Here is a 13,570-nt window from a genome sequence, read left to right as displayed (position 1 = left end):
ATGCACAAAGAATCTTGACCTGTTATGTTAGCCAAGGTGACCTATACATTAGTTTTTGACTGAGGTGGTAGTCATATTGCCACACCATCTATGATGCTCCAGATGATGATGATCGTGCAAATCGAACAGGAGTCCGTCGTGGGCCTGTATCTGTGGAAACACAATCAACCTCGTTCCCAGGTTATTAATGGAAATAGACCTTACCCCTAATTTTGGCTTTAGCTAACTTTTACGTTTACCCCACACTGTCTTCCCATAATCACACTATGTTTAATCAAATTATGCTTAACACACTTCTTACCTAAAGCAAGTTCTATATACAATAAGGCACGCTGTTCTAAAAACCTCTCTGAAGGACTCAATGTCCGCTAGTCCTCTAAAGTGTAATACTCTATTAGTCAGAATCTGTTGGATCAGTGGCTCCAGCACCCGCCGGTGCCGTGCCAGTTGCCGCTGGGACAATTCCGGGTCCAGCATCAGTGCGAAGCCATGGCTTGACCCACTTAGCTGGGATCCAGCGAAGGCCTTGATCTGTAAGCAGACACATATACCCTCTCCCAATAAGTTTTACTTCTGCTGGTCCGCACCATTTCCCGGATTCTGGGTCCTTATACATTACCCTGATTCCTGTACTTTGTTGCGTCCTTTCCGCCTGTAAAAGAGCATGATGCACTACCATTGGTGGGTCTTTGTGATCACCTGTCAATCTAAGATAATTTAGCACAAATAAGGCTTTGGCCAATCGTTCCTCTGGGAGTAAGCCCTGGGTTCCCCCCTTTTTGTTTTTGCAGCATGCTCTTTAAGGTTTGGTTGGCCCGTTCGACAATAGCCTGTCCTGTGGGAAGATGTGGAATACCCATACCATGGTGAATTCCCCACAAATTACAAAATCGAGCAAATCGTGTAGAGCCATAGGCTGGGCCGTTGTCCGTCTTAATTTCTTTAGGCACACCCAGCACTGCAAAAGAAGCATGAAGATGTCATTCAATATGTAAGGCCTTTTCTGCAGTTTGTACCGTGGCCCACATGGCAGCAGGATAGGTATCAATACACACATGCACATAACGCTTTGCACCAAACCACGTGACATGGGTGACATCCATTTGCCACAACTGCAATGGCATAAGACCTCGTGGGTTAACCTCACAGCCCAAGCCCAGCCCTTCCTTTTGACAATCAGGGCATGCTTTGACGATACCTTGGGCATCAGTGAGTGGTAAGTCAAATTGCTTTGCTAACATCCTAGCGGGTTGGTGCAAGAACTCATGTGATTGCCATGCTTGTTGAAAATGATTCCCTGGAGGAGGCTCCCATGCCGCTGCAACCAATTGGTCAGCTCTGTCATTTCCCATTTCTCATCTGCACGTGCGGTCCTACGAAAGAGTTCTACCAGAGGGGCCATATCGTTATCAGTGATACCGCAAAGATTCCGCACCCACTGGATATCTCCCACAAGCTTCTGGACATCATGCACCGTTAAAATTTCTGATGTTATTTGAACCTTCTGAGGTTTAACATTGCTAGCATCTATGTGCCACCCCAAATACTTCCAAGGTGCTGCCTTTTGCACCTTTTCAGGAGCGATTATTACTCTGCGATGGCTTAAGATGTCCTGCAATTGAGTTAAAATTTCATCCTGTGGCAAGTTCCTTCCTGCTATCAAAATGTAACTGAGGAAACTGCTTTCTTACAGGCTCTAATGCCCAGGCCACATACATCTGACACATCGTGGGGGAATTGCGCATTCCTTGCGGTAACACGACCCAATGGTATCTCTTATAGGGCTCTGCCTTGTTAATCGATGGTACCGAAAAGGCGAACCGTTCAGCGTCATCTGGGTGCAAGGGAATGGTGAAAAACAATCCTTTAGATCTATAATTAACAAATTCCATTCTTCTGGAAGCATAACTGGAGATGGCAAACTTGGCTGCAGGGCTCCCATACTGTGCATCACTGCATTCACAGCTTTAAGGTCATGTAACAGTCTCCATTTCCCACTTTTCTTGGGAATGGTAAATATTGGTGTATTCCATGGACTAGTAGAAGGAACAACATGTCCCGCTCTCAATTGGTCCTCAACTAACTCTTGTATTTTTAGCAGCTTTTCAGAATTTAGTGGCTACTGATCAATCCAAACAGGCTCATCTGTTTTCCAGCTAATTTTCAGGATTGGCTGCCCCTCAGTGACTGCTCCTAAAAAGGATGGGTCACTAACATTGCCTTCATTTGGCTCAATAAATCACGGCCTATGAGGCCAAACAATTCAGTTGGGGTAGTCATGACATATGGATGCGTCGTAACGTGTTCACTGTCGGGGAACACAAATGTAATGGGTAGCTGACTTACTAAGGTGGCTTGTGTGCCCCCTATCCCTGCAATGCCAAAATTTGGATTGATCAATGGCCATGATGGAGGCCAAATATATTGTGAAATAATCGTAACATCAGCTCCTGTATCGATTGTCATCAGTTTCTTGACGATAACTCTGTCAGGCCCTTCCAATTGCACTACCTTTTCTGGTTTACCTTTTATTATGTCCATGGCAAGGTATACCTGCGGTTTCCCTGTGGAGCCGAATCCACCATCTCCACGTTGTACTTCACCTGGTTTCGGAACACATGACCTGAATGGAACTAATTGTGCTATTCTGGTACCTTTAGGAATAGAAACAGGAGGGATTAAAACATGAATCATAATTTTCACAGTCCCACAAAAATCTGCATCAATAAGCCCTGGGACTACCAAAATTCCTTTTAGAGCTGTTGAAGATAGTCCCATCACAAATGCGCTAAGCCCAAACCCCAATGGTCCCTTTATGTTGCTATCCACCAAGTGTACCCCTGCGTCCATCAACGTAATGTCTACTGCGGTTTCCACATCCACTCCGGAGCTCCCTGCAGTGGCGGATCTGGCAGTTGCGAGGCTGCCTGAGGGCCAGCAGCCCAAACCCCTTGCATTTGTGTCGCGCACGAGGGGCCTTGGCGCTCGGTGTAAAGTTTCCCTTCTTCCTATATTCTTGGTGGTATTGTCATCTTTCTTAGCAGAAGCTGTACATTTGCTCCTAATGTGTCCACGTTTGCCACAGTTAAAACACTTGACCAAGGGTGTCTTACTGGCCTTGTGCTTCTTTGTAGCTCCTTGTGGAGCCGCGACAACATAGGCTGTTTTCTGTGAGTCCACTGCTCGATCCATGTATTCTAGCATATCAACGACGGCTGCATTTCTTGGCAAATTACACAATGCTTTGTGTGTTTTTTCAGTAGCGTTTTCAAAAGCGAGCATTTTGAACATGTTTTCTTTCATGCCCTCGTTCATGTCAGGGTGGTCATAGATTGCCCTATGCAGTCTATTAATAAACTGTGCGAAAGGTTCATTATGCTCCTGTTTCACCTGAGTAAAAGTATGGCTTCGCATATTGTCTGGTATGGTAAGAAAAGCTTGATATGCCAAGATCTGTGATAGATGATGAACCTCAGTGATACATTGTAACTGAGCGTTCCCTGATGCGAAGGGTCCAGTACCCATCAGCATCTGCGTGGTTACTCCCCATAGGGGATCTGTTTGTTGTCGTGGTGTTGCTTGTTCCCGATCACAGAGTTCTTTTCTACTTATGTTACTCCTTCTCTTTTGTCTTGGTCCTTTTCAAGAGATTCTCCACTTTGCAGTGCCATTTTCTTGCACTACCGGGCAAGCTAGTGGTGGGGCACCTCCCAGGTTGGCGGCTGCACCCCATTGTCCTTCTAGGATAGCGTCTCTTATGATGCCGCTCCATCGTGTAGGCCTTACTGGTGCCGGTGGGCCTACAGGGCAAGGTGGGGGGTTGGCTTCTTCTCGTCGTAAAAAGGGGTTTGTTGTTGACGATCCTTGTTTTAGATGCAGATCTAAATCATCGAGACGCTGTAAGACTGTTCGTAGTAGTTTATCTGTATTTTCTTGGAGTGGTTTTTCATGGCTGCCGTTAGGTGGAGTCACTGGAGCAGATGAATCACAGGAGGGCGGTAACGGTGGGTATAGAGGTGGAGCCGAAAGCGGGGCCCGACATCCTTCTCCTCCCAACTCAGGAGGTGGACGGGGCGGCACCGGCCACTCCTCCTCAGGAGTTCCCTGGGGCACTACTTCCGCATGCTGCTCACATCTCTGTCTCGATCTAGTGGCGGCAACTTCCGCTTTTTCAACGTGCTGCGGCGGGTCCGGTGGCACTTCCGCTTTTTGTGGGATCGGGACAGAATCAACACTTGCACGAATCTCGGCAACCGTCTTACATGTAGTCCCGGTCATCCCTTTTACTGCAGGTAACCCAAAAAATCGCGCAAAAGCCCCGGGCTTAGGATCATTGTCTTTAGAGTTCTCTGGAGCTGGCTCAGGAGTTAACATTTGGGCCGCGGCACAGGCTACTTCCCGTTCTGCTTTCATGGCTTTCAGAGTCTCTAATACTGTTCGCCATAACTCGCGGACAGCTTTTATTTCCTTTTCGTCTTTTTCGTCTCCAGTTATAGTTTTCTGCCACATTATCTCCCAGAATTCACGCCATTCCGTAACAGAGAACAACATGTGCGTGTCTTTAAAGCGATCCCATCGCTGTCCTAATTTAATCAACTTGATGAGTTGTTTTACCGTTCTCTCGATCCCTCTCTTAGAGAGGATACTTGCGAGCAACGTCGCTGCAGCTTCTATTTCCATTGCTGCACCTTGTCCTCTGGGAGATGAGAGGCCACCTCGAACCGTTGTCTGCTCTGACTATGCACCCAAGCAGCACTCCTCCCAGCCGTTTAGTTTCCCACTCCCCTCCTCTCGACGCTTACCGCAGTCTCGGAGAATTCAGTCGTGCAGAACCATCCTCTGCTACCAGATGTCGGAGTGGGAGACGGTCCCGGAGTAACGACGGAGTCTCAATATGAGTATGATCGTTCTCCTTTATTACAGGGTTTATATAGAAAAAAGTGATAGCACGCGCTAGCAACAACGTTATTATTGGCTAAGCTTCTATGTCCACGTGCCTTGAACAATACTCTAATTGGTACAATACCCCGGTTCACGCGACACTATCTTATCCTCTATTGGCTGTGCAAGCTTCTTCACGAGGTGTCCAGCAGTTACTTATCTCATTCTTCAGCATCCAGGAGTTGTTTGTCAGGCTCTTCTTATCTTCTTTTTTCCCAGCGTACAAGGACACAGCGTCCTTGTCTGCTCCAGCATTTTGTAAACTTATGCTTCGTTCCCAGCTAACAGCTGGATTGCTCACATGCCTTCGCCCAGCCAAGAAATCCTCAACAAGGGACTGGGTAGTTTCTACCTCTTCTTCCTCCTGTTTCCTTGCTGAAGGGTTGGCTTCCTGATCAAACCCTTCCACATGGGTGGCTTCTGTGAGAAGGCACCTGTGACGGTCTGACAAATTCAATGATCCAAAAGCCATTGTAGGAAGAATTGAGAAGCTTGCAAAAGAAGGCAGGTTTCGCCCGGGAAAAGGGAAGGCTGTAGTGTGTGCAGTGTTAGGGGCCGCACTCGCAGCAGCTCAGGAAGACAGACAGGAAACAATGAGAGCTGAGCAGGCAGATAAGGAGAAGATTCAGTCCCTGCAGGATTTAGTTAAAGTCCTGCAAGAGCAGTTAACTGCTGAGCGTAATACAACGCAGCGGCTTCATGCTGCCTTGTCTGATGCGTTAGATCGGGAAAGAATTTTACGAGCTGAGGCAGATGAACGATCTGACCCGGACTTAGACCTGCAAGGTCTAGAGGTAGTTCAAGTGAAACAGCAAAAATCTTTATACCCAAATCAAGAGTTAGAATGTACCAGGAAAGTTTTTTACCCTGAGGATGAAGAGATAGCAATGAGGCCATTAATTAAAACAGAAACCATAGACAATGGCCAAATTGGCGGAGCACCACACGTGACCATTAAGACGATACCATATTCCACCACTGAATTATCTAAAATTCAGGAAAACTATATCCAACTAGCAAAGGAGACTGAAACAGAATATGTGTGGAGGGTGTCATTAACCGGTGGTGACCGGATTTTATTGTCAGAAGATGAAGCCCAAGGATATTGGGGGCCTGGAGTGTTCCTAACTACCGATGATCCTAGGGAACCATGGTCTCTGATTCAGCGGGCAGCTTACTGGGCAGGGGGAATAGACCAAATGGAACGAGGAGAACCAACACGGATAGACACCCCTTCTATAAATCAGTTAACCGAGAGCTTACAGAAAACTGCTTGTCTCCAATTAATGCATGATAGGCGATTAGTGCCACAACAGCCCTCTCCGATGTTGTTAAATGCCAATCCCGATAGAATGACTCCTCTAATCCGAGGTTTACCAGATTCTTTGAAATTATATGCTGTTCAGTTGCAGGATAGATTATGCGATGCGATAGCACCTAGAGGAGGCAGGCGGAATGCAGGAGGGGCCCTGACCTGGGGAGAAGTGGCATAGGAATTGATTAACTACGGCCGGAGAATGGGTCTCACATGAGAAGAAAGCAGGGCTAAGCCTGCTATCCACCGAATAGAAGGACCTGGCCGACCTCCCCCATCTAAGACTGTAAACACCAAAAAGCCATACAGGGGTCAGCGAAACTTGTTGTGGGCAGAAGGGATAGAAAAGGGAATTCCCCGGGATGTGATGGACGGCTTGCCCACCTCTGTCCTAGAAAAGTTGGTCCTAGGGTGGAAAGACAAGAACAAGGAGCCTCCCCATACTGAGTCAAACATTCGAGGCTATAAGGGGGCGATTCCACAGTCACTGGCAATTCCCACTCCCCAAACACCTACTGCTCCAGAGGAAGGTATTACTGTCCGCAGGATGGGAAACTAGACACGCCGTCCCCAGTAAGTGAGCCGGGGGACGGCCAGTGGGTTTATTTAAGGAGGCTCACTGAGAATAAGACAGGAGACCTGTTGATTACTTTTCCCCTTGGTCCCTTTAAGACCCCAGTAACTTTTTTAGTTAATACGGGTGCTCAGATGTCAGCACTCCGGGCGGATGTTGCTAACCGCAATGGAATAATTGCAGATAAGAAGCAGATATGGGTCACGGCCGTTTTCGGAAGCTCCCAACCACAGCCGACAGCTGAAGTTAAATGCTGGCTGCCAGGGGATTTGTCCCCTGTTGAGGTTACTATGATACTAGGTCCTCTACCCACCAATATTCTAGGACTCGACCTCTTAAAGGGCCGGTCGTGGGTAGACTCTAAGGGAAGAGAATGGAAATTTGGGTGTCCCGCAATCTCTGTGAGGCTTTTGCAGTCTGCACCAACTCTTCCCCCTTCAAAGATAGTTAATGTCAAACCTTATGCTTTGCCTTTGGGAGCAAGAGAAGGGATCACTTCAGTGATAACTGAGTTACGGGAACAGGAGATAGTTATTCCTACACACTCACCCTATAATTCCCCAGTATGGCCAGTCCGCAAGCCAAATGGGAAGTGACGATTGACAGTTGACTATAGACGCCTGAACACCAATACTGGCCCATTAACAGCTGCAGTCCCCAATATAGCAGAATTAATTGCAACCATACAAGAACAGGGTCACCAGATTTTAGCAACCATTGATGTGAAAGTCATGTTCTTTATGGTTCCCTTGCAAGAAGCAGATAGGGATCGCTTTGCCTTTACCTGGGAAGGTGTACAGTATACATTTACACGGCTTCCCCAAGGCTACTGCCACTCACCAACCATTGCTCACTATGCATTAGCCCAGGAACTAAATCAGATCACTCCTAAAGATGGAGCAAAAGTATATCAATATATTGATGATGTGCTAATTGGAGGACCAGACACCACTGCGGTGGGACAAACCCAGAGAGAAATCATTAATCACTTAGAGAATTTAGGGCTCCAAATTCCTGCAGAAAAGGTGCAACTCCCATCACCTGAAGTAAAATTTTTAGGTATCTGGTGGAAAGGAGGGACTGTGTGTATACCTCCCAAAACCTTGTCCACCCTCGAACAAGTGAAAATGCCTGAAAATAAGAAAGAATTACAGCATGCCCTAGGCTTGCTAGTGTTTTGGAGAAAACACATCCCTGACTTCTCTATCATAGCTCGCCCTTTATATGATTTAACCCGTAAAAGAACTGCTTGGGACTGGACACCTGTCCATGAAGAGGCTCTGAAATTATTAATTTTTGAAGCAGGGATTTACCAGGCCCTAGGGCCGATACATCCAACAGACCCACTCCACATAGAATGGGGTTTTGCAATTCATGGGTTGTCTATACATATGTGGCAGCGTGGACCTGAAGGTCCTACTCGTCCTATAGGGTTTTTCTCGCGTAGCTTTAAGGATGCTGAAAAACGGTATTCAGTTTGGGAGAAAGGACTCTTTGTAGTTAACCTAGCCTTACAGGAAGCTGAGAGAATTATACGACAGCAGCCCATCATCTTGCGAGGACCTTTTAAGATCCTGAAACCAATATTGGCTGGAACTCCTCCCCCCACAGGAGTAGCTCAACAAGAAACAGTAAGGAAGTGGTATGCCCAGCTAGACCACTACTGTCACACTAGACAGATAGAGGAGGGAACACCCAAAACGCTCCAAATACAGGATCCCCCTTCTGATCACCCAGATACAGAACCCCCTCCATCATACATCAAAGTGGCTCCTGATTTCAAACCCCATTTAAAAAACGTATGGTTCACTGATGCTTCCGCAAAAAGGGACGGAAAGACGTGGAAGTATCGAGCAGTAGCATTACATATTGATTCAGGGGAGCATGTGATAACTGAGGGAGAGGGTAGTGCCCAAGTAGGGGAGTTAGTTGCTGTGTGGAGCGTAGTCGTTAAGGAAGCTGAGACAACAGAACCAGTATACATTTATACTGACTCCTATGCAGTGTTTAAAGGATGCACTGAATGGTTACCATTTTGGGAACAAAACCAATGGGAAGTAAACCAAGTGCCAGTGTGGCAACGAGACAAATGGGAAGAAATACTGAATATCGCCAAGCAGAGATCTTTCTTGGTAGGCTGGGTTGCTGCACACCAGGCAGGGGATAACCCAGCTCACCTCCTAAATAACCGGGTAGATTCCTTAACACGTCTAGCCAGTCTTGCCATTGATGGTGAAGCGGAAAAATGGGAACACCTTTTGGAGTGGCTGCACATGAAGCGTGGCCATTCAGGGAGTAAAGACCTGTACAGAGAGGCTATTAGCAGAGGATGGGCCGTTACACGAGAATTATGTAACACTGTTATTTCTGCATGTGGTCAATGTCGAGTTCGTTTGGAAAAATATAACCCTTTAAAAGAACAACCCCTACATTTAAGGACAAACAAAGGTTTATGGCAAACGTGGCAAATTGACTATATTGGCCCCTTTCGGGTATCAGAGGGAAAACGATATGTGTTAGTAGGAGTTGAGGTAGTATCAGGACTAACACAAGCTGAAGCTGTATCCAGAGCAACAGGAGAAAATACAGTGAAAAGTCTTAAAGTATGGTTTAGCTGCTTACCCAAGCCTCAATCAATTCAATCTGATAATGGGAGCCATTTCACCGCTGGAGTGGTGCAAGAATGGGCTAAGGGTGAGGAAATCCAGTGGGTTTTCCACACCCCTTACTACCCTCAAGCTAATGGTATTGTGGAGAGAACAAACGGACTTCTGAAACGAGCTCTGAGGCCCCATGACCCAGGGTGGGCCTCGCGAGTACCAGAAGCAGTATACTGAATCAATAGCCGGTGGGGGGCAAATGGCTGCCCCCCGACTCCTAGCATTCTGTCCCACACCTCCTTCTATTGTTCCAGGGACAAAAGGTGGCAAAGACCCTGCACACTTGCTCCACTATGCTGGACAACCACTATTAGTGGAACTACCCACTGTGGGGCAAGTGCCCCTAACCCTAAAGACACCCCTTAATCTCTATTCCTGGGTGGCCACAGATGCTCATGGGAAAGAGCATCGTATCAATACCCGATGGATTGTCCCATCCTTCTAAGTGGACCTTCATGTTCTGAATTAAAGTTGCTCCGATGTTAAATGGCTGATAAGCATATGTTTTTTCTGTATCCCACTAACTGGATTCTAACAAGCATACCAGTTAAGATGCACAATATAAACCTAACCCTCTGTTATAATACTAAAACCATAGCTACTTGATTGCTTGCTTATGTTTTTGTTACTCCGACTAGTGATGCTGTGTTGACTTCTCAGAATTCCTGAGTTGGGGGGAGGACACAGAGAGCTTGACAACAGACCCTGTTGGAGTTCTTGCAGCAGCCCCTACGCCACGTGAGAGCAAGAGGTCGCTATAAACTTATTAACCTTTTTACACACAATGAACACATTCTGTTGATCTACAGATGCTCTAATCAGAGCAATTCCAGTCAAGAGAGCTTGAAGTTTAAGGCTAGTTTGTATGCATCTATAATAAGTAACACATCCTACACATGGCCTGTATGAGGTTGTTTTACAGAAGCTGCATGAGCGCCTTGGAGAGTGCACCTCAGCCTCTCGGATGGATCCCAATCACTAGCAGCACTGCTTGACATCTCCTCCAATCCTATCCCTCTAATGATTGTTTATTTTTGTATATATTTTGCAGGTTATCAGAAGCCCACGGCAGGACTTATGTTTTCACTTGATGAGTGGGCCATTACCTGTATTGTTTGTTTGATTTTGCTTGTGATATTCTTATGGTATAACAGGGAAAGATGGTTTGGAACTCCTTCCTCCTTGCCTTTCTTAGCTTTGGTGCATCTGGACAAGGAGAAAGGACCTCCAATTTAGCTTGGGAAGTGATACAAGGATTCATACATGTCTGGAATAGAACGGATCAGGGGATCTGTATTCAGATTCCTACTTCTACCGAGCAGGGGATTAGATTCGGTTTGATACCCATGAGGCTCAATATTGGAAAACATAATATGACCAATGGCATTATAGGGTTAGTAGATGCTCCTTTTGAGTATCAATATCGAAGTGATTATACCTCCTCTGGTAGATGGTGGCGAGATGAAGCAGCCTTCTATGAAATCCCTCAGGACACGGGGTGGCCTGACTTAATAACCAAAACTTGTAAGCGATGGAGATTGGAGGTCAGTCGCGAGATTGGTACTAGTCATAGCCCACCGTGTCCTCCAGGATTCGAGGAAGCCTATTCCAGACGATTCCCACCTTCTCCATCCTGGTGGAAAATAACAGGCTGCCCTTCCTATCACAATATATCTTGTAATCTAGTGCCCTTTTGGCCTGCTTCCCCGGAAATTACCCCTTTTGAATTACAATATAACGTAAAATGGGATTCAGCTTGGTGTGTTCACATACCTGACAGGAAGGGACAATATCCTTCAATGAATAGCGCCCACACTGCTTGGGGATGGTCAGTGAAACACATGTTAAAAAACCAACCTCTTCACTTATTAAAGAAAGAATTTGTGGGCACACCCAACCCCAATGATGCCCATTTGTTAAACTGTACCCACATTATAGATTGTACCACAGGCGCTGGCAATCCCATTGAAACATGGATCAGTTTGGAAGTTAGAACCTTAATTCGAGATATGTGCACCTGTTGGGGATATCCTAATTTTGGATACTGACACCGGGATGACCAATGTAATCAGATCACCAATAATGTTAATATCTGGCTAAAATGTGGAATTCCCATTAACCACTTCCCAAGACATAAGGTGGGGGAGGATAATCAAATACCTCGGGGAGACGCAGCTACTTGTCAAAACGCTTTGTATGCTGCCCCTAAGGGTACCGTCTGGGGGTGCTCAGATGGGAAAATGTACTTGCATTTGAATGTGATCGAACAGGCTGGATTGCAGTGTGGTTTGGGAATTCCTACTATGTGTCCCAGGCGAATCTTTGAATATACCATACCACCTATTCACAGGAAGAAACGAGAACTTGATGACCCAAGTAGCGCCCAGAAATGGATTCAAAGCATTTTAAAACCCGATTATTATACTTGGGGACAGAAGATATCATTAGAGCTAGAAGCATTCTTTGCACCATCTGGGTATATTGTTCGGCACCAATGGGTGCTAGAAAACCTAACTTGGCAAGTACATGTATTAAGTAATTGGACTCGATATGCCTTTGGGGAACTAAATCTCCAAGTGCAACAGGTATCAAAAATGACATTACAGAATCATTTAGCCTTAGATATGTTATTGTTAAAAGAACAAGGTGTGTGGTATGTTGAACTTGACTGAATCCGAATGTTGTAATTACCATTCATAATGCCACGACCTCCATTGAAGAAGCCCGGGCAAAGATGAAGGAGATTGCCGACCAGACGAGAGAACTCTTCCATGCAATGCAACCAGCTGACTGGTTTGATGGCTGGAATCCAAACTCATGGCTACATTCCATTTTAGGATCCTTGGGACTGACGGGATGGGGAAAATGGCTTGTAAATATTGGACTTATGATATTAATTGGATTTATATGTTTAATAACAGGCCTTGCCATAGTAAGATGTATGATTAGCCGCTTGCTATCCTCAGCTGTCTCTCTCTCTTCTCCTACTGTTCACTATATCAAGATCACCACAGATGAAGATGATATGAACGAGAATCAAAGTCCAGCGACTGTTTGAGCCACGGGGTGGTGTGACGGTCTGACAAATTCAATGTCTCAAACATCCGCTAAAAGAGCTTTGCTGGAGAAATCGACCTCTGTAAAAATGCTGGAGTTTTGTGAACAGGACAATGTGGACAGAGGAGAGGGCCCCACGGAGGGTGGGAACGCACTTCTCCAAGGCCCCAATTCCTTATCTTAAGTGACCAGGAGAAGGAACACAATTTATGCCTTCTTGGAGGAAGAAGGCCCCATGGAAGTTGGGACTGTGCTTCTATCTTAAGTGGTCATACCAGCAGAAAAAGAGAGGCAACTCCACAATGAACACCCCCCCTCAAAGCTCACTGACCAATTCCAGTGAACCCCAGGTGTGGGAACTGCGCATGTTGAGATCATCAACTAACACACTATAAAAGAGGAGAGAACGAATCCTCAGTGCGCGCCCTCCGGAACTGGATCTCTACGCTGGCTGGACCAACGCTGGACCCAGGACTGGTGAAACCCTTCTCTTCTCTCTTTCTTTCTTTCTCTCATTCTCTCTCTCCCTCTTTTCCTTCTCTCTTTTCCACAGTCCCTACACCTCATCCTTTGAAACATAAACCATTGACCAAGTCTGAGACTAGGAGTGGATCTAGCCGCCCCTGAGCTCCTCTTTGAGAAGGAGTCCAGAAAGCAAGGGGGTCTGCTCTGAACCTCGTGACTCAACGGGAGGGCTCTCCTTCTGATACATTTCATGTTCCTTTTTCCATTTCATTTTTCTGTACTTCCCTCCTCTTCTCAAACAGCGGCTTAATGACATGTTGCAAGGTTCATATTAACAAGTTCATGTGTACTTGGACAAAGTTAGCTAGGTTGAATAAATGTTGGTTGTTGTTTGAACTCCCCTGGTGTTGTTTCACCTTAATTCTGACAAAGGAAATCCACGAACCTGAGTCGCTCCAACTTTGGGATGCGACAGCACCAGAAGCTTCCCCCATGTCTGGCAGAGCCAGTTCCAGCTGGCTCCAAGATGGACCCGCAGCTGGCCAAAGCTGAGCCCGT

This window comes from Haliaeetus albicilla, chromosome W (assembly GCF_947461875.1).
Source record: "Haliaeetus albicilla chromosome W, bHalAlb1.1, whole genome shotgun sequence".
NCBI classification, from domain to species: Eukaryota; Metazoa; Chordata; class Aves; order Accipitriformes; family Accipitridae; genus Haliaeetus; species Haliaeetus albicilla.
Note: the sequence above shows the minus strand (reverse complement) of the source record.